The sequence below is a fragment of the Corvus cornix genome, chromosome Z, assembly GCF_000738735.6.
Source record: "Corvus cornix cornix isolate S_Up_H32 chromosome Z, ASM73873v5, whole genome shotgun sequence".
NCBI classification, from domain to species: domain Eukaryota; kingdom Metazoa; phylum Chordata; class Aves; order Passeriformes; family Corvidae; genus Corvus; species Corvus cornix.
Genome location: NC_046357.1, coordinates 55,709,850 through 55,731,439, shown reverse-complemented (window position 1 = coordinate 55,731,439; position 21,590 = coordinate 55,709,850). Strand labels below are relative to the sequence as shown.

Below are 21,590 nucleotides of genomic sequence, written 5' to 3'. Positions count from 1 at the left end.
TGTCAAATATACTGGATTTAATAGAGTCTAGCGGAAATGGTTAAACATCTATTTATTTTAATTAATGAAAATTAAAAGGAACATCTTAAACTCTAATTTGGTGTTCTGCTAATTTAAGCAAAGATGAATGAGGCATATTAAAAATGAACACAGTTATTATTTTTGTGGGTTATATAGCCCCCTTTCTCACTACATACCTCAGTTAGCAAAGTCTACTTTCAGCAGCGGCAGTTTCATTATCACTTCTAATTCAGAAGCACTTTGTAGCACAATAAAGTTTCCAACTGTTAATGACTCCCGTTTCTTTCTGTGCAGGTTTACCTGGTGAAAACTGGTGTCAGAAGTTCCTCACTTTCCACTCTTGGATTGAGGTCATCATCCTCCAGACTGCTTTACCAATAGTGAACTTTCTTCTCAGTTCTGACCTGTGCATTCACGGCACTTGGACCGAGTATAAGTAGTGCTGTCACCAAATCCCTGTGCTGTTGTTACCCTTACATCTGGCGGCTACTGTAGCCAATATACTTCAGTTACTTTTAGGTATTTACCTGAGCAACTTAGTATCTCTGTGAGGGTTGCCGCACTGTGGGACAACTGCAATTGTATCTCACAGAGCTGTCACACATCTTAATTACATGTGCTCCAACGTGCTTGGAGGTTCCCTGATAAAAGTGATTTCAGTATGCAAAACACTGCAGCAAAACAAACTAATCTAGATGTCAGAGGTCAGCCCTGTCTGCCTACATTAACCTAATAGCCTGTGCTTTTCCTCTTTCCTTCATCATTTGCCAGAACAGATAGGGTTTGTTTTTCCTTTGATCCCATGGAGTTGACAGTGAAAGATGATTCTCAGTTTGTCATCTTGAACCTTCCCACTTTCCTGGTGATGTGACCCATGACATGAGGAAGATCTGTAATCATGGACAGATGCCTTTCTGAGGAATGTCCAGATACCGCAGAAGAGGTGGGAGAGGACCACACAGAAACCTGTGACTCCCGAGAGCAGCAGCTGAGCCCTGGAGGCGTATAGTGAGAAATAATTGTGTCAGGAGCAAGGATTTTTCAAAAGCTATGTGTTAGAATTTTCACAAGGTAGCTCACTACTCTAAAGAGTCTTATTTTCTCAACAGGGTAAGTGTTTCAGGCCATTTAAAATATACTTTTGAAATAAGACACTGTTTTCAATGGTGCTGTCCCTGTGTAACATGAACTCTGTTTCTGTGATATTTTCATATCACTCTGTGCTACTGGGAATGGTGATATTTCTGTGCTCAATCTTCAAAAAATTAGAAAACTGCTGAAAATGGGTTTTGTCAATGAAGAATAGGACTCACTCAGGATCCAGCAATGGGTTGTATGTTCATTAGAGGTACCAAGTACATAAACAAGACTAAGGGTAAAAAAAGACTCAACAACTGTTGAAATCATTCAGCCCTGTTATTCTTCACATCTCAAAGCTCTTAGCATACTTTACAGTGGAATAAAACCAAATTATATCTGATAGATACACAGAAGATGCAACATCAAAGCAAATTGAGCAAATGGGTCTCCTGTCTCACTTCATTCTCAAAGTAGTGCCAGCTTGAAAATTAGAGGGGAATGTTTCAGGATTTTTCTAAGCTCTTTTTAAAACTTCTGGCTGCGCTTCTGGATACCAGCCAGCCTCCCTTGGTTATCTATCCCACTTCCCAATGTCCTCATGAGGAGCAATTTTCTTCCAATATCCAGCCCAAAACTTTCTGATTATCTCTTGTCCTCCCAACATATACTATTTTGGAGGACCTGTCTCCATCTCTTAAATGGGCCCCTGGTGCAGTGGTCACCCTCAATTGGTGACATCTGCAAATTTCATGGAAGAGTACTCCAGCAACTCTTCCAGGACACTGATAAACATGGTTGGTTTACAGGACAGGTCCCACATCTACTTGGACTAACAGTCACCATTGATACTAGAGGTGATATTAAAACATTGTGTTATTGGCTTTAAAGAGCAGAAACAAACTCTAAGACCTTGGAGGGACTGGCAGACTAGAGATCTCACAGAAAAAATCATAGCAATGTTCATGAGATGTGGAAGTGATTCTCCTTAGGAGACAGCCCATTCACTGAGACTCATTATACAAATTTAATAACTCTTTAACATATGCAGCTCTTGAAATTTATTGTTTCAGTCAGATCTTGATCACTAGCACATCTGATTAAAAACAATGGACTGAATTTTGGCTTTTTCCATCAGTTTCATGTAAGAAATAATAACTAATTAATAGCATCATACTTCTCAAAGAGTCCTCCAAGCACCTTTAGCAAACCTATGAATAGAGAAATTAGGGTTGTTAGAAGCTAATCATCTAACTTCTGGTAAAGACTCCTTTGATAATGTTATTGACTTCTTAAGGACAATGTCAGCAGAGTGTTCTGTGAGACAGGCTTCTCCAGAAACATTGTCAGCCACAAACAATACCAAGTTCCTGCACTGGAGCTCATTGATGCTAAAGTTTGAAGGCCTTCAGGGCAAGACACAAGGAAGTATATTTAACTCAGAATTGACTGCGCTTTCTCTTGTTTTGCTTTGGTAAACTCAGCCTCTTCCCTCCCCCTCATACCAAGCTGCTTACATAGCCACATGATCAGTTTCTGTAGTACACTGGTTGTCCAAGCAAGGGTCATCTTTTATTGCTCCTATTTGAACTTTGCAAATCAGCTAAAGGCTGGGGATATTGTATAAACCACAAGACGGAGTCAGCAAGTTCTAGGTTAATGCTTTCCTTTAACAAAATAATATATTTTGTTTTCCACTACTTTCAAATGTACAGGAAGTATAAAAAACTTATAATATACAGGAAATTGTTTAGATGCAGGAACTGTCTGACTGTTCTGCAATGGAAAAACTGCTAATACTCAAAAAGAACTTGTCTTTCTTGAAGAAATATCCTCTTATTGTACAAGATCCAGAGTAACCTGTATTTTGACAAAGGCATATATGCATAACAATTCCTGTTCGAAGCTTTCTACATTTTTACACTTATTCTGGAAGAACATTTTGGAAACTTTCCTACTAAATTCTTAAAGGTTACTCCTAAAACAAGGTACTCAAACATACCCACAGGGATACCATTTTCTGTATCATCCTATGAGTGTGTAGCACCTAATTTAACTCTATCATGTCTCTGTGCAGGTGTAGTGACCCATTCCTAGGAGGATTGCATTCCCTCCACGTTGCTGTGTGCCTCTGCACTTCAGCTCTGTTCCAACTGTCAGACATCCAGAAATCCCAGCATCCAGATATTGTTGAAAAAATATGAATGTTTCTCAGCTTTTGGGAGAGAGAATGGAATTAGAGATAAGAAAACCTGTATGACAAAATACAGCAAACACAGACTGAGTCTTACCATTCTTGACAAGTATTGAACCCACACATCCACCTTTTGAGTATATTCAGACATATGTGAGTTAACTCAATAACTTCTAAAAGCTGCAGTTAAGTTCTTTGTTATAAAAACCAGCCTTTATATCTAGTCTTCAGGTGTTTTTTGGTATTAGAAAATAATGCAATAGATGAACTTGCTAGAGGAATAGTAACAAAACTGAAAATATATGCCTAAATATTTCCATCAAGTAACAGCCAGTTCTAACCCACTATCAATATTATGGTGCTAATAAATTGCATCATCCTATTATTATTAAAATGATAGATTAAATAAGTGACTGTCTCTCCTTAAAGAATACAGCTTTTCAATGGTCCCACAGAATAAAGCAACTAAAGCCTCATCTGTTAAAACTGCAACGACCCATCCTACCTGCAGGAAAAGGCACGTCCACTCCCCACGTGGAAGAAGTACTTGAGTGACTTTAGAAAACAAACACTTAAATGCAGCTTCTTAGAAAGCCAGTATCACTGTGACTGCCTGCCTTGGGGACTTTATGTTTTCTCTGTCCTAGTGAGGCTTCTCTGTGTAATTCCTTTTTTCTTTTCCGGTAAGCCAGTGTACACTGACACTTCAAAAGTTAAACCCCTTTCCCTTTCCTTCCACTACTTAATTTGCTTTTCTGTCACTGCATGCTGCATATGAGAGGTGGAGCAGCCTTTTAACTTCAGAGATAGTCTAGATAGGAGGCCATATGAAATCAAACAAACTTTCAACATTTCAAGGGCAGTAAGGTGCCCACAAAACTAGCACCTGGATCCAAAACTAGATGGATGTCCCAGACAGTCCATCCACAGCCTAACCACAGGTCAGACCAACTCCAATGTTGCTCATACTGTCCTCTGACATTCAGCAAGAAGCCATATCTTTCTGACCAAGGAATTTCCTTCACAGGGATTGCCTTTAAAGAGGGAGGGGAAAGTCGGTCTCCTAAAGAAAATGCACATGTATGCCACCTAATGAAAGATTTATCAAAAAAAAAAGAGATAAATCCAACTTTTGTTGTTGATAAGCATGGGGAAATGGGAATTGGACTTCTACCTCATTTCATAGCAGTCTGATTTTTCCTAGACTTGAGGAGAAAAAAAATAAAAGAAAAAAATTATCATAAATGTTTGTTTTTCTACGTGAATTCCTTCAGGTGGGGTTCTGCTAATTCACTCCCTGCCCATTTAGCTGCCAGTATAAGTATACAAAACATTACTTTTTTAGGCTCATTATCTGCAGTTGAACAACTGTTTATTGTTCTTCATTTCATATTGCTGGTGTAAGACAGAGGATTCAGGTACTTTTGACAATCAGTAACATATATTACGTTTGTTTTGAATGCACATACAAGCTAGAGAATTGCTTGAATCAAAATGATGGTTAAACACAAAAAGAACACCCCAGCTCCAAAGCCTTTGCAGTCTGAGACAACAGACAATGTACATGACAATTTAATACAATTTTTAGTGTAAGTTGTTTGATTCAATCAATTTAGACTCCAAATGCGATTTAGGCTCCGAAGACTTAAGCAGGCAACTAAAGGGCAGCCGCTGAGAGCAAGATGGGCAGATGAATCCATTCACGCATAAACAAGCATGGAAAAGCTTGAAGGCCTTCATGGCAAAGTTTGGGTTCAACACCTCTTTTAGATTTTAAGCTATTACCCTACTTCAGGATGTGATTAAAAGTGAATTGCAGTAAAAAATCCAAAAAGCCCAAATGAAATAAACCTCGTTTCTTTCGCTTTGATTTCAGCTTTCCTACTTATGCTTCTGTCTTTTAAACAGAAATGACTGGGTTTGTAATAAGAAAAAGTGTGATTTCCAGCTATTGATCCATTTTCTTGTTAACAGAATTCTGTGAGACACACTTAAGAACTTGGTCAAGGTATAATTTTAAGAAACTAGCACAAAAGAAAAGAAAAAGCTAATAACCAAGGTATTGAATTGTGTATGTCTAAGGTGTGCAGGTAGATTCCTTAGGATGAGCTATCTGGAGGGACATCAAGTAGAAAAATATTGATAAAATTATAAGGAGTTGTGCCCGTAGTTCTGCCCTAAATTCTGCTGAGCAGATGAGGAGCAGAAGTACCTCACACTTTTTTGTTATTAGCTTTCACTAAGTTGTGCAGGAAAATATTTGATTCATATATGCCTGAATTTTCCAATCAGCTAAGCTATGTGTTGTGCTCTTGCAAAATATCTTTTCTACTTACTGACTAGAACAAGGCAAGCATTAAGTTTTTGCCACAGCACAAAGTGAAATTCTATATAATCCCCACATTATGACTCCTGTTCCCTTTAGTTTAATCTACAACTCTGGGAATTTGTTATACAACAAGAAACACATTTTAAGAATTGTCACATTTTTTAATTCCTTTTTGTGTTTGAAGCGTCACAAGCATTGTGGCTCCAGTTCAAGCCAACTGGAGCCTGGAAAATGAAATATAAGCTAAAAATACCATAAAAATGGAAATTTTTATCCTTAATCTTGTGTAAGGTTTTTACATTCTGCAGTGAAGCTATCTGAACCTGAAAGAGACTATGACTGAAAATTGAGGAGTTTTGCAGCAATCCTCTCATCCACACTGGTTGAACCCATGAGTCCTGCTCATGAAAGGATCTTTGCAAGGAGACCTTGCTCCATCCAGGGACCTACAAAAGCCTGCAGAAGCTTTCATGATAGGATGGCTCTGTATCGAAGGATGGTGGGTTAAGTGGCACCGAAGAGGATGAGGACAAGAATGGCTCAATAGATAAATGCAACTGTTTAAAATATGGGCAATCTGTGTTGTAGTTTCTCTTCTGCTGTTGGTTTCTGGTGAAGCCCTGGGCGTATCTCTTACTCATGGTGGTTGACCGTATAATGGGGAGAACAGCCTCAAGGAGAATGGCAGCAAGGACATTTGCAAAAAAAAGGAAGGAAGGATGTGGGATAAGACTATCCCATACCAGATAACACGGTTTCCAGGGAGGGTTGACATGATCAATGCTATGCTTCTATGTATATCCATCAGGAAAACTAGACACCTCCAGCCTCTTCAGGACCTCCATGAGCTTCTGGGAAGACGAGATCTGGCAGATCATGCTTTCTTGTACCTGCATGCCAGTGACATGTATGAGAAGTGGAAGAACCATCTCTCCCTCTGCTTTCAATTATGAAAATTCTGTAATTTACTCTGGTTGCATGTCAGGGCTGAATAGTGGCCTAGAAAGTTTGCAAATATGTATTAATAAATAATCATGATGCCAAAGTAATTGTATTTGTAACACATCTAATGCTCTTAAGCATTGCTGTGGGTGAACCTGAAAGACAGCAGTAGTATTTTTATGCTAATGCACTATAAAATGTCTTAGCAAAATAAGCAAGTCCCTCTGCAGTGAGTGTTTATTTTCCTTGATACAGTTTAGTAGATTCTCATGTGACAGTCTTTTGTGTTGTATTTGTAAAATGATCTCTATGAGAATAGCACTATTATAATATATTACAATCTGAAGGTGTTTGAGCAGCAGAAAGCTGCTAATACAGTGCTTCACAATGGAGCATTTAAACAGTTTAGAGAGCAGTTTTCATGTACAGTGCTTTAAAGAACTGCTACAAGCCATGTTTGCACTGCTTTTGGAAAAGCAGGGTAATACTCAGGGGACAATTCCTTACCAGTGAGCTTCCTGTCACTGAGCGTTCATGTTGCTGTTCCAGCAAATCCAGGTGGGAACCATTTCAAGGAAATTTTGAATACTTCTGCTTTTGCCCAGAAACAGCTTAGCTATTTTTAGGGATTTTTCCATTGGCCTGAAGCGCATTTCAGTTGCTTAGCTTGATGGAGAGTGGCATATTGTATGTTGTGTTGAATTGAGAAAATGACTATGTTGCATCATGTCTGCATTTGGCACTGAAGGATGCTAAGATGCTCATATTTCCTCATACTTGTGCCAATTTATATGCAACACAGATATACCATAAATAAAATGTAGGGTATTGGATCCATCCTGCACTCATTTAGTCTTGTGACACCTTGATGGCATTTGACTTCTTTGTGGAAGACTGGAATCAGTCACAATGTGCCCCAGTCATAGGGTACTTAAAAATAAGGTGCTGTTGCTGTGCAAAGACTTGCTGTAGTAATGCATCCTTTTCTTAATGGAAAATGCACCCTAGAGTCCTCATGGGGTTTAGACTATCAGGAGAAACAGATTGTCCAGTGGGGAGATACAGTTCCATGTTCAGGAAGTGCCTTTGCCCCAAAGAGCACCACAACTGTGTGGGGAGATCTGCACCCATTTCCCTTCATTCTCACCACACACTGCCGGGATGTGATCAGATTCAGTTGCTTCTATTAATCTCAAGACTAGATGGCAGATGAGCTGCATGGCTAGGCCAAAATGGGTTCCAGGGAATCAGCTGCAAAATTTCTTTTTGCTGTTTTCCTCCTCAATTCTTGTATCACATTTGGGGAGAAAAATAAAGCTCTTAGGCACTCTGTTTTAATCTATATAACTAGTACAATTAGTGTAACAGTAAGTCAGCTTTATATCATTGACTGAAATGTGGATGATTAAACAATTTTCTTTGGAGACACAGAAATTGCAGTGATTTTCCAGAGTGAAATTGCAATGATTTTCCAGATCTGGTGTGTGAGGAAGAGGACTCTGCACTTGATAGTAATCTATCTTGCACTGCTTGATGCAAACCACCAGGCTGAGTTTGCACAGGGATTGCATCATTATTAACCCTCACAATTGACAGTGATGGAGTAACAGGAGCATCACAAGCTAATTTTGTAACTCTGCCACTAGAAACAGGAGATTCTAGTTTTTGAGTCTGCAATTATTTTCAACCTTTTGGTACGTACATCTTTATTCCCTCAGAAAATGTCGCGTCTTTTATGTAAATATCTCAGCAATAACCAAGAAAAGATCTTCTGATCTAAATTGGAAAGATCAGCCACAGTCTGCTCGGCAAGCTGAATGGCATATTGAAGTCACTCTTGATTTAGTTATTTTAGGAGATCAGTCCCTATCACAGTTGTTCTCTTTAGCCCTTCACAATGAGTTGAGGATGCACTTTGGTTTCGTATGTTACTTAGCTGAAATAGCAAATAAAAAGACTTCCTAAAGCTCTTCTAAACTATTTTTCAAGTGAATGAGTTCATTTAGGCTGTTGAAAGATAACATTTTAAATGACTCTTAGAAACAGGTTTTTTGTGACAAATTGAGGCCCTGTCCATAGAAAGTTCCATGAATGGCAGTGAGGACTTTGCCTTCAATCCAGGATAGGATTTGAGTCAGGATGAAAGATGAAATATCAGTGTATTGATATTTAATCCTGTAGTTTCAGCTGGTAGTGAATCAAGTAGCAGCTCTTCAGGAGTCATCCTTTCCTCCATGGAATGAAGCTGCGATCGGTATTTCATACCCTCACACGGTTCCCATCACTGTCTGATGTGTAATCTGATACTGTATATATCTTAAAAAAATGAAGACACAAACCTCGTTTTTCTTTTTATTTCCTATCTGTTCAAATGCAGGCTGTAACATGCAGTGTTATCACTGCTCATAACTATGACACTTAATTACATTTCATGAGTTGAATTTGGGATTTGAATGTCACTCAAGTAGTTCTTGCACACTTTATGATGTATATTTAATCCAGAAAACCTGAAGAAAACAGATCATTTAATTTTCTAATCGGTTTACCAGATACAGGCTGTGAGGCATGGAAATATTTTGAGCATTTTCTATGTTTTTTAATGAAGTGTTACTACAATGAGAGGCGGATGTTACAGCCCAGCTGTTGCCATACACAGCAGTGGCTGCTGTGCTCTGTGCAGAGCATCACGTGCTGGCTCTCAGTGAAGCTTCAGGACTCCAGCCAAGGATGGCTGGCAGCAAGTTGGAGACTGTGATGGTTTTCCTGTTCTGTATTTTTTTTTCCCTCTGCAGTGGACAAATACCTCAAAAATTTTGGAATTAAAATTATTCAAGAGGATGAAATATTTCTAGAGGATGAAAAAATGGAGACTGGATGCTTTCTCCTTCTGCCTTTGCAGATGTATAGGCTGTGGGTTTGTGTCCCACAGGAGCTCTACGAGTAAAGGAGACCCGCTGGAGTCTGTCTCCAACAGGGTGTTTTCTTCTTGTGTTGTTACCTCCTCCCTGCAAGTTAATCTTCTCCACTGATGATATTTTGTGGAGACACAAGATTCATGGGTTCCATGAGGATGCAGACCAAGTTCTTCCTTTCAGTGTGGAGCATCTGAAGTTATGGGGAACATGCTATCAACAGTAAAACAAATGTGCATCAGATCCCTGGGGGACTTGTTTGGAGGGAACGCTGCACACATGGCATCCATCTGAGAACCAGAAGTATTGTTATTCAAGTGTTTCTGAAGCAAAGGAAACAATATGATGCATCCATAAATCCTTCCTCATGAGCATGTGAAACTGTAGTACTCAGACATTATGTCTGAATGGTAGAGTAGTACTCAGACATTATGTCTGAATGGTAGAAGAAACTGGAGTATTGGGGTCTTCACTTCCCAGGTAATCATTGTAAATGGAAAATCACACATTTTCTCGCTGAAAGAAATGTATATGTATTGGTGTTTTATTTACTCAACTGTTTTTTCCCCCAATAATGAAATTACTATTAGAAGAATTCCGTGTGGCTGCAGAAACTTGAAAGTAAAATAAGAGCTCTATCAATCAGGGCCATATACACATATTATTTTTTTAGGAGCAAGGTACTTTTAAAGAGCTGCTACCATCTGAATTGAAAACAGAGAAGAGTCTGTAGGATGACAGTATCCCAAGGTCTCTTAGACCTGGAGCCAGCTAGTAGGCAACAGGAGAGATTAGAAATCAATTTTGTTTGGAAGGAATTATTTCAAAGTGATTTGATAAAACAGAGAGGAGTGTTATAAAATAGCTGAGGTAAATGCTTTTGTCTTGGGAGAGAAGATTCATCTTTTGTTTGAGTGGCAATGGCTCAATACTTCATGCTTAGCTCCTATTATGATTATATGCATTTAAATTCAGATAATGTACAGCAGTTGAAAAAATAAAGATAAGTGAAAACAAGGAAGTCTTGTATTTCCCAGGATATTGATTTATTTATATGATTAGGAGTTAGACCTCATATATATTTATACTTTAAATCAATGCCCACTGAAAGAACCTACAACTGACTTGAAAAAGTGGAATCTGTGGTGTTAAGCTTTCCTGGGAGGTGCTTAGCACTTTTGGCTTTTAGCAACATCTCTAGGAACTGACTGTGCCTTGTGGCTCATCCACATTGAGCCCTACAGAGTTCAGGAAATTTTCCATCGTTTCCTAACTTTAACTCTGCTACCCCTACTGTCCTGTGTTCACACCACAGCCCTCAGTGAGGGGCAAACCACACGATGTTGTTCAATTGTCCAATGAGTTTTATGTTCCAGAGTCTGGAGCCCTTTCCAGCTTTCCAGTCTCTTATGATACCAGAAGTAGGACTTAAAGAAGGAAAAGAAACTTCTCCAGCAACTGGATTTAAACTTAGAATTTTTACCTGAATCAGCATTTCCTGTCCTTTGTTTTGCACCTTGTAGTATCTCTGAAAAAGCTGTGTTGGTTTGACCCTGCTTTGTCAAAATTATTGTGTCTGGCAGTAGTGGTTGAATTCTTAACTAGAACAACATTACTACTGTTGTTGTTGGGAAATGTTATTGTCTTTTTGTACATATTTCTTTATTTTTGACAGAATGAATATTGGGAATTTGCATAATTCTTCTGAAGATTGAACTCTGCTCTAGGCAGCTAATAGCTCAGTCAGAGTTTGGCCTTTTGAAGCTGTGTCAAAAAGATTTAAAACTGTAATTTTATCAAACTGTGTCTTCTTTATGCAGCCTAGATCCTGATACAGAAGTCCTCAATGACACAGGTATTTACTGTTCATGCTGAAAAGTGCTGTTACTTTATTAATATGGCAAACCTAAAACTAAGTATTTGAATTCTTTCATCCTTTGCTGAATTCAAGTCCAGTTACACACAACATCAACTGTTTTCTAACTTACATGTACTTGGAATTCAGCAAAGAAACTGTATTTTTGCTACCAGAGTTACAAGAACACACCAAAAATATTTCAATACTCAACAGCACTCTCATTAAAAGAACAGAGCCCTTAACAAGTTTCACATTACTTTATCTATATAATTCAGGTGTTATCTTGAGATCTGCATATATCTTGCATTCATTTAATGCAAACAGAGACTAATTGCATAATAATAATTATTTTTAATTATAAACCAGCTTATATTGTAGTAACCTTATTTATTTTTAGGACATTACTGAATCTTTCTTTGCCAATTTAGCCAGATACATTTGGACTGTTGCAAAGCCATGACAGCCAGCAGGACTCCATAGTTATCCATGCACAGACTTGTAAAATGCCTTGGATATGGCCAATGCACAGTAAGTCTGTTCGCAAATGGCTCTTTGCAGTGGGATTCCATACAATGCCATGATCTGTCCAACCCTAATGAGAGATGGCTGCACAATTGCAGAATTATTATTTTCTCCTTATAAGGATTTCAAAACTGGTTTCTATTTTCCAAAGCTGAATACACAAATATCCTCAGTAGTATCTTCATATTGAAATTGGTCACCGACTTTACTGGAAACAGAGTGATACTCAGAAGTTCAAACAGTTCTGATCTAGTGCTTTCAGAATGGCCCTGTATACACAAAAAACGGTAAGTTCATTTTATACAGCAGGAAACTGAGGCAAAAATTATAAAGCAACTTGATTAAGCATTCAAAAGTAGAATTTTTCAGGTTTGCTAATCCTAGAAATTCTATAGCTTAGGTTGCATCTTTAAAACTGATTCATAATTTTTGTCTATCAGTAAAACTCACAAAAATTTATTATATGAGTCCTTAGTATATGGTATTTTCAGTTTATGCAAATGGGTAAATAATTTACTGATTACTCTTTATGGTGTCCTAAGAGCATTCAAAGCAGGTGAGAGCAGTTTGTGGATGGTATTTAATACATTGCAATTCATGACCTTCTGATGGTATAAGAAAACTTTTCAGTGTTGTATACCAGATCCTTGTAAAAGTTCATGATTAAAACTGTAAAACAGGTAATCTAAAGGACAGCAATTAATAGAGGCAGGTTATCAGCAAGAGGCATCTGTATTCATGAGAAACAGATAAAAGAATAGCCACAGATTTGTTCTAATGTTACAGAAATTGGTTACGACAGTGAGTTTAGGGGAAGGTTGTTTGTTTCACTCTGGATGGTGCATGAGAGAAACAACGAAATTCTCAGGAGGTTCAGTAACAAACTCTTACTTGCAAACTTTAGAATGTTAAGGTAGAATAAGGTACTCAGCAAATTTTAAGATGTAGCCATTTTGGTTAGAAATGCAACAATATAAAGCATAAAAATAACACTTAAGAAAATTTATAAGCAGAAAAGAAAGAAATAAATAGAAAGGATAAGAGTAGAAAGATACCACCTGTGGATCCAGCGACAACATATTGGTTGAAGTGATGGTCAGAGTCTTGATCTGTCAGGGATAGAGGAAGCCCATGAAACACAAAGTTCAATGGGTTAATATATGCTCAGGCTCTGTGGGAATGCCCAGGTACACTCCCTGGGATAGGGAGTTTTACAGTGTCTGATTTAACACTGTGGATCATGAGCACACTCTGGGGTCTTTGATGGTTCATGGTCCCTTCTAAGATATGACAACTGCCTCTCATGTTAGTGTTGCTGAGCAATTTTGTTCCATCAGAAGGGGTGAATACCCTCAGGCCTACCTAGAATGCCCCAGTGTGTCCTCAGGAGGGAAGTTTTGACACCTGTGGAAGGGAGGACACTGGCATGATGAAAAGCATTTTCCAGTCTCTCGGGATCTGCTTTTCGGCCTCTCCCCTTACCTGGCTCAAAACCCAGCTTGTAGCCTTGTGGTGGGCAGGTGTGCAACCCCTTTGCACCTGCATGGTTGCTTTGTATATGGTCAGCACAGCACCACTGCTTTTGAAAACATCTGACTGTTTTGAGTGATTAACCATTGATATTCCAGTCTCTCACAAGGAGGAAGAGAGTAAAAGACCCATTCTCAGTGTTTATATTGCACAGGATGATTATAAACAATCCTCCTGAAAGGAGAAAAAGGAAGGAAAAAACAAAGTGACTACTTCTGGCTCTGTAACATTCAATTCATAAAAAACACATTGTGGTTGTGCTGATGTGAGTATAGAGTAGAGGTAAACTCACATAGCACAGTCAGCATGGAGATACTCCTCAAAAGCTCAAATGCAGAAGTGGCATGTGGGTGTATGTGCATTTCCTAGATAAATAGTAAAATTAAATGTGAATTATTGCAGGCAGTTTGGGGTTTCTTAGTCTCAAGCAATAATTTCAGAGCATTTCTATTGCATTCATCTATTCTGAGGGCTTTAGGATCCAGACTACTAGTTATGAGGATATTATCTTTGAATCACCAGCAGCTGCAGGAATATTTGAGGAAGTCTTGGCCACATGCCCCTTTCTGTAACTTGTCTGCAGACACTGATTTCCCATCACTAGTGGAAAGCAGGTAAAAGCTGGATATGCCTGTGCTCAGAGCCAGGGTGGCCTCTTTTGTAATATGGAGATCTAATGTTGGTATAAAACATATAAGCCCCATGTTATTTGATTTCATTATTCTTCATGATTTCAGCTTCTTCCCATAACACACAAGACTAATTTATAATATCCTTCAGGCACTCCAGTATTTCTTATACACTCACAAGAATATCTTGACTGTCTGGTGTTCCTGGTCTTCAGTTTTCAAACTAGCAATTCAATGTAGTGTGATCTCATCATGACTGTCACACTGCCCTGTATTATTGCTTAAGTACAACCCTGCTAAAACTACTGCACCACCACTGGGGTTGAATGAATACAAGATAAGAAGTGCAGTATGACCATTTCAAAGGAAATGACACAGGGGTTTAATTAGTCCCTCTGTGTGTGCTTCATTGATTCCTAGAGGACTTTTTGTTCTAGTGGAAGCAGAGGTAGCTGGTAGGGTCAGAGCTACGATTATTTCACGTGTTTTTATTGATAAATCCAAAAAGACTAAAAGAGCAAGGCATTAGAGGACCAGACAGCAGACTCAGACATTGGCTAGTTCAGGAATCAGCTGCATATTTTTCCCATTTTTCTGATGCAAAATGTGCATAAACTCTGAGAATAAAATGCACCTGCAACATTAGCAGGCTGGACTGAAAAGTCAAAGCTGTGTTTGGTCTCCACTGGATGGCTTACCCAGCTAGACGAAGAATTCATATGATCTCATCCAGTCATGACCTGAACATGTTGAACATCCACAGCATCCAAAATAAAACATATCATTGTTATTTACCATTTGAATGGACATAAGGTGAAAGAACCTCAAGACCTACAGAAAAAAAGTGAAAGTGTCCATAATCCAAGGTTGGTATTTGGAAAGCATGAGAAGCTAGTTTTTTGCAGCTGCTGCAGCAGACTGGAGGGGAGAGCTGAATGAAGTTGTAATGCAGCTCAGTGATGCTCCCAAGAAGGAGCAAACAAACCTAACTGCTAGTTATTCATGAAAGGAGATTCCTTGTGTATCAGTTTCATCAGCTGGAGCATAGGTTGACAAGCGGGCAATAAACAAAGATAATATTTTTATATATATATAAATTATTTTGTTATATATATATAATTATGTTGTTTCCCCTGGGTTTTTGAAATACTTAAAGAAGGACAGTCTGGAATTGCATGTCTGTGGTACCCGAGACATTTCTGCTTGTGAGAAGAACAGGTTTCTCACCAAGAATATTAACCAGTGTTGCTTGTGGACCTCCTGGGTGACTGGCGGAGTCAGGAGTCATGATCTCCTGGTTCTGTCCGTAGAGATACACTGGCATCTGTACTGGCAGTGACTTAATGCCTGGTTCTGACACTTAAATGCTGCATCAGAATAGAACGGCTTCCATAAGGAAAATGATTGCTGATGGCCTGAACAAGAAATGATTGCTTGAAACTTCCAAGTGCCACTTACTTTGAGCTCTTCTTTCAAAAGTTGACTAAGTTTTGACACATGTCCTTTGCAATATTCACATTCATTTTCTGCACTGGACTTGTTTTGCTGACTTATCTCCTTTTGGCTGTGGAATAAGACATAATGATTCTTTTACATTCAGTATTTCATACCACTGACCAGGACCTGCTGCTGAAAAGTTTGAGAATAAAACTGAGTGGCAGGATGCATCATTCCTGGTAGATGCCCCAATTCCTGTGTGAAAGCCAGAGCTGCTCACTTTCCCCTTTGACACTACTCAGGCAGATAGCTGTTTCATCCTGGCTCTTTACTGTGTAAGACACTGTTCAAAAAGCATTAGCTGAAAGGATTAATTTGCAGTTAACAGGGAATGCACAACTTCCTGCGCATCGACTCAGTAAAATTTGGGTGAAATCAGCAGTAGGTGATTGCCAAGTCTGAGCTTTGCATTTTCTTGATGCATGTGCATAAATGAATATAATTCCTTTTTTCTTTTTTCTTTTTTCAGCAGGTGGCCACTGTGTACAAGTCTGTGAGGAAATGATTCACATCAAAAGCTTTCCCTGGAATCCATGCTATGCAGCAGGCCAGCCCATGACAGTGAAGTACAGTGAAAGTTTACACACAGAGACTCCATGTGTGTGATACATGTCTTGTATTTCCATCCTGTTCCTAACAGATCACCCTTTGATCTGCTCATTACTCTCCTTCATGCTGAAATGTTTCAGCTTTCCTACACAGAAGCTGATAGAATGAGAGGTTTTATTGCCTCAGCATGTTAGACTTCCAAAGTCTTACAAAGAGAATGGAGGAAACAGACCAGATGCTCAGTCAGATACGACAGCTTCGATATCTCCGTTTCCAACAGAACTCTCTTCTGAGGGCAAGTAGTCAAACCCCATGCACCCACTTCATAGCTTTTCCCATCTTGCAGTCTAGTTTTCTCTGTTACTGTAGAGTGTTGCAAAATTTATTTTCTCCAAGGTCAGCAAGTTACATGTGTGCCACATGTCTAATGATAGTGCTAGAAAAGAAACTGTAGCTGGCGATTTATAACAACCTCAGAAATCAGTTGTTTTGCTCAGTGGCAAAGATTTTTCAGGCTACTTTTTAAAAACAGACTGAATATACACTCTTGCCTCCAAATCATTACATGTATTCCCAATTTCATGAGGAGTCCTTACTGTGAAGATAATATAGCAGTTAGAGTCGGTCAGAGGGTTATTTTGCTCCTTCAGAAAATGGTAGGAGATAGACAATTTCATATCAAAATCTGGCAAAAAACATTTTCTTTTTCTTTCTATAATTTACCAGTGATCCTGCTATAATACAATTACTTTGTTCTCATCTTGATTTCACATATGTTTAGATAACAGGAATTTTTGATGAAGACTCTGAAAACTGAAAAATTTTATAAGGAAATCAATATATTTAATGGAAAAATTTCTTCCAACTCCATTTATGTACCTGGGCTTGGTATTTAAACTTCTAGCTAGCTACAAACTTTTTTTAAAATTAGAATACCCTTATTTTCTCCTTTCCCAAGAAGACAAGACTTCTTTTCTGTAAGAATTGTCTGAAAATAATGACAAATGCTTTGCAATTACATCATCAAGCCAGCCATCAAAAGCATATACATTTGCTTACTTTGATAGAGCTTGACTGCAAGTTTGTGTTACATCTTCAGTCCACCAATCTCCAGAATAGAGAGCATCAACAAAGCAGTTCTGTGAATGTTTCTTTTTTGGCATTCACTAACTTTATACATAAAGCTGGAAATCTGTTAGGGCAAGACACTGATCTTATGAAGAACTGAGCTGCCAAATCTCTGTAGAGTAGAGGAAACATCAGGAAAATTTAAACTTTTGAAAGCAATTTACTCATCTAAGAGGATTTGAAAATTGTGATTGGAAAGTATCAATAGTAATATTCAGGAAAACAAAACAAAATAAACTTCTCTCTATTTGAGTAACACCTATTTAATGGTAGATTTTCTTAAGTGAAATGAAATGGCATGAGTCCAAACAAGCTGTGAAAATATTAAAGTGCTTCTTGAAATGGGAGTGCAATATTTTTCATGCAGACTGCCTTGTCTTGAATTGATCAGAATTTGATTTCTCCACTCACATTCAGGGCCTGATTCCAAACATCTCCCTGCCAGTGGAAAAATCTTTATTAGCTTCAGAGTCACAGAACACGTTAAGGCAGAGAACACTATTGTTGAAAAATATTGCTTTATTTTGGGACTTGGTCCATGCAGTCACTCCGTACAGACAATATCTCTTGCTTGAACTAAAGTCTCATTAATAGCACTAAAAATCCACTCTTGTTCAAGCTGTCCACAAATTATACTTCTCTGGGACATGTGTGATCAGGAAATGCCCTTTGTTGTCTGATTTACTTGATGCTGGCCAGATGACGTTCTTGTCTCACAGCTGGTAGGGACATGCCTTTCCCTGCACTTCATGTAAGTTGTGTTCATGTAGGATTTCACTATGGCATCCTTCTCCTTGTGTTGGGAAACTTATAAGGAATAAGGCATCTGTGCTGCACTGTTATATATGAAACTGGGTAAATAATTTCTGGCTGATACAGAACTAGGAAAAAACTCAAGAAGGAAGTGAAAAAAAAATTAAGGTTTTCTCTTTTTTTTAAGTGAAATTTTTTGTTGGCTACACTCATGAACAGTTTGCTTTAATGTTAAATATTGTGACCTGTAGTAATTTTCCTTAGACCTTTTTGAATTCACAATGAAACATATCCCAAGTTAAGAATGTCAGAATGAAATATGCTGGACTTTTCAAAAACAATATCTCTAGGTTGAGAAGATGCTGAAATAATTTTTCTTGAAACTCTACCTCCTATTTTTGACAGGGAAACCTGAATTTTTTGGAGTTTAAATTTCCTTCAGTTACTTTTGTTATAAATATTATATTTTTTTTTCTTCTTCCATTGCCATGAAAACAATGTTGAAGTGGAGCAAAGGAAAGAATGAACACAGGCTTGTGATAAGTTTGCAAATCATATTTTACCCCTCCCTTCCTGCAAATGGCTGAAACCCACAATTAAATGTAAAGCTTTTGGGAAGTAAAAGTTTATTTTAGTTGCTGATGAGACAAAAAGTTCACCAGTATGGCAGGACGAACATGATGTCAGCAGCAGTTCTTGACAAAGTTGCAGAACAGCATTGCTATTTTTGGGTTCCCATTCAGAAGTATGAATGATTGATTGCATTCTACATTGCTCTTCATTTTCATAAATTATTGTAAAATTATATATTAAAAGAATGAGTTCTTCAAATTTAGAGGAAAGGGGAAAATGCAGTCTGTTTGAAATTCTAGATTCAGATAGTCTCTCAAGATCTGAATTTTTATGGGCTGCTGCTCCAAGTGACTGTTTTTGTGGCTGACCCATGTTCACATCATTTTTTGCACCAGTCATCTCTGTGCAGATTGATGCAGCTATTCGTTATTACCTTGACTAGATTAATTATCTCCAATTTTGTTAGACCTTTAAAATATGTATTCTGCCAGTACTGTATAACAGAGAAAGTTAGAATTGTTACTGTTTGAAAACAAGCTTGCAGCCTGTTGGCAGATACTAATTTTTTAAAGATAAGACTTAAATGAAGAAAAATTGTATTTTTTTAATTTGAAGAACATTTTTCCCCTCAATTAAATATAATGAAGGAAAATATGTTTAAAATACAACTTAGTCTTGCAAACCTCCTTATAAATACCAAACAGCTGATAGAAAGGTGACATTTCAGATGCTTAGGAGCCTGAATACTTAAGCTCTTCTCCCAGAACTCTATTTTTTTGTACTGCAGATGTGACAGGGGTGATGAGATATCCCTTACCATACTCAAAGAATTGTCACAGGATTTTAGGTCAAAGATTTTTCTCCATGAAGGAGACTGTCAGGTGAACAGCTTTGTTGAAGAGATGCTAACGTGAGTTCAAACAAATTATGAAGAATGTGGTAGGTGATGAGGTGTCCAGTGCTGTCAGGTGGCCAAAGGAACTTCTGACCTTCTTGTCTTCATCTTGCATTGTGTAAAAAAAAGGTGCCAATGTAGGTGCCCCAAATCTGAAGGTCTCCACAAAGACAGACCCCATTGCATCAACAACCTTCCATTCATGTTGGAGATCAAAAACCTGTACTTAGCAAGTGTGCTTCACTCTTCCCATTAGATGGTATGAAAAAACTGCCTTTATCTGTCTGTTTCTGTATGCATGGGACTTTCTTCCCACCTTCTGTTGGTCTTTCTGATGAAGTTCTGAAAATATTCTCATTGGTCGACAATGACACCAGGATACCGTTGCTGAATTTGCTAGACTGCAGTCTTTGGGCAAGCAAGAAGCCAACTATCAGGAGAGCTTTTAACTGAAAACTGTCCTGCAATTTGGAACCCCTCTCTTTAAAAAATGGCTCAAGCCACTAATTCCTAAGTCTGATCCTAGATTTCATATGGTTAGATTTTGTACCCTTCTCACCATCGAGTAGTAACATTGAGCAGTGGCATTGCACATTTGCACTTACAGACCTCAAAGATCTCCTTGGAAGAAAACAGTAGGGCAAAAAGAATCAGAGAAGCAACCAAAAAACAGGTGTTGCATGTCCTGATCATCAAGGCTTTCCAGCTGAGTTTAACTTTGAGGTGCCTCACACATGCTTCAAGTGCTGGAGCAATGTCAAAAAGGAGTTGATGTCTTTATCAGGAAATGCAGTTTTCTTCAAAGTACTCCATCTTCTCCTGTTGCCTGTGAGTGAAGGAGAATGCCTCTACTCATCAAGTTGATGGGTAATGCTGCTGTCCTCATCATTGCCTCCAAAACTCCAAAGAGGACAAAATTGCTGCTTTCAACACTGCTCTACGTAGGTTACCTTATTGCAGAGTGAAATTACCTTCTCCCTTACCTGGAGGGGAACAGTGCTGGAAGAAACAATGCTGGAAAATGTCGTACATTCAGAGCTGCTATTTACCAAAAAGAAAGCCTCAGGTCTGGTTCTACATGGCTGCCCACAGGCAGCCTCAGAGGTGTGGACTCAGGGACAGTGATACATCTTCACATCTTAACAGCCAACGTGTGGAGCACATATTCCTTCACTTCTGAATCCTAAAGGCAAAACAGGAAGCCAAATTAATTCTTGTCATAAACTATCCTGAATGACACAAGCACCATTCCCACCAGCTTGGTGGAGGTGGTCACTTTGATCATGAGAGCAGCAGTTTGCCTCTTGTGCAAGCACAGGGTGCTGAAATATCTGGGGCATATTTCCTACAGAGCACTTTCCTACCATGTACTTTATTGACTGCATTAACCAGAAGCATTTTAAGGACTTTTCCAGATGCATAATAAAGTAACAAGAGGCTGGGCTACGAAGCTTTGAAAATCAAGGTCACGATTGCAAAGGGTCATTTACTGAAGAGAAAATAAACTTCTTGACAAAGAACTTGAATTGTGCATATTTAAATATTCACAGCACCTACAAGTTTTGCTGCTACTCTGTGAAATACAGCTTCATTTGCCAGTGAGTCAGGCTTATAAAAATGGTAATTGTGAAGTGCAGTTGCTAACTGTATCAAGAGAGAAGGGATTTTATATGTAATGGAGATTCTTTTTAATGATAAATTATCTAGCTCCTGGCTACCATGTATGAGCTCTATTAACTGCCAATAAATTGTTCATCATTAAATCTAGTTCACTCTTCTTAATTAGGCCAAGAGTTCTTTTCTCTTTAAATCTTTTTCTTGCTTTAATTTGGAAATATATTTGAAATCCTAATGATCCTAACAGCTGCACCAGACACTACTGTAGAGTCACTTAAGGACTGATGTTACACAACTGAAGTCTGGAAAGATCTGAAAATCTATGCATTATACAAATCAGGGTTTAAAACACATAGTTAATAGAAGTGTCTGGTTATAGCTGCAGAAAAATTCTGAGCACATTCTTACTATCAGCTTAAAAGAACCCAACAGCACACCCTAACCTTGTTTTGTCTAGAAAAGATGGATACAATTACCTGATTACTTGAAAAGGATAAAAAGATACCCATTCTAAACAAAGACCTAAATAAGACATTGTCTAGAAAAGGTAATTAAGATTTGGAA

At 38.3% G+C, this 21,590-nt stretch overlaps 1 long non-coding RNA gene across 3 annotated transcripts in view; it reads left to right on the top strand.

The window, feature by feature from the left end:
* The window catches only part of LOC104685222, a 48,459-nt gene extending 27,078 nt beyond the window's left edge, over positions 1-21,381 (top strand). For 2 of the 3 annotated variants that reach the window (XR_751074.4, XR_751076.4), the window contains one exon: positions 316-10,496. This is a non-coding gene — a long non-coding RNA (uncharacterized LOC104685222). Of the gene's footprint in view, positions 1-315; positions 10,497-15,980 lie in introns of those variants that run through there. The other variant, XR_005603930.1, reaches the window with a different exon arrangement.
* The last annotated feature ends 209 nt before the right edge of the window (positions 21,382-21,590 follow it).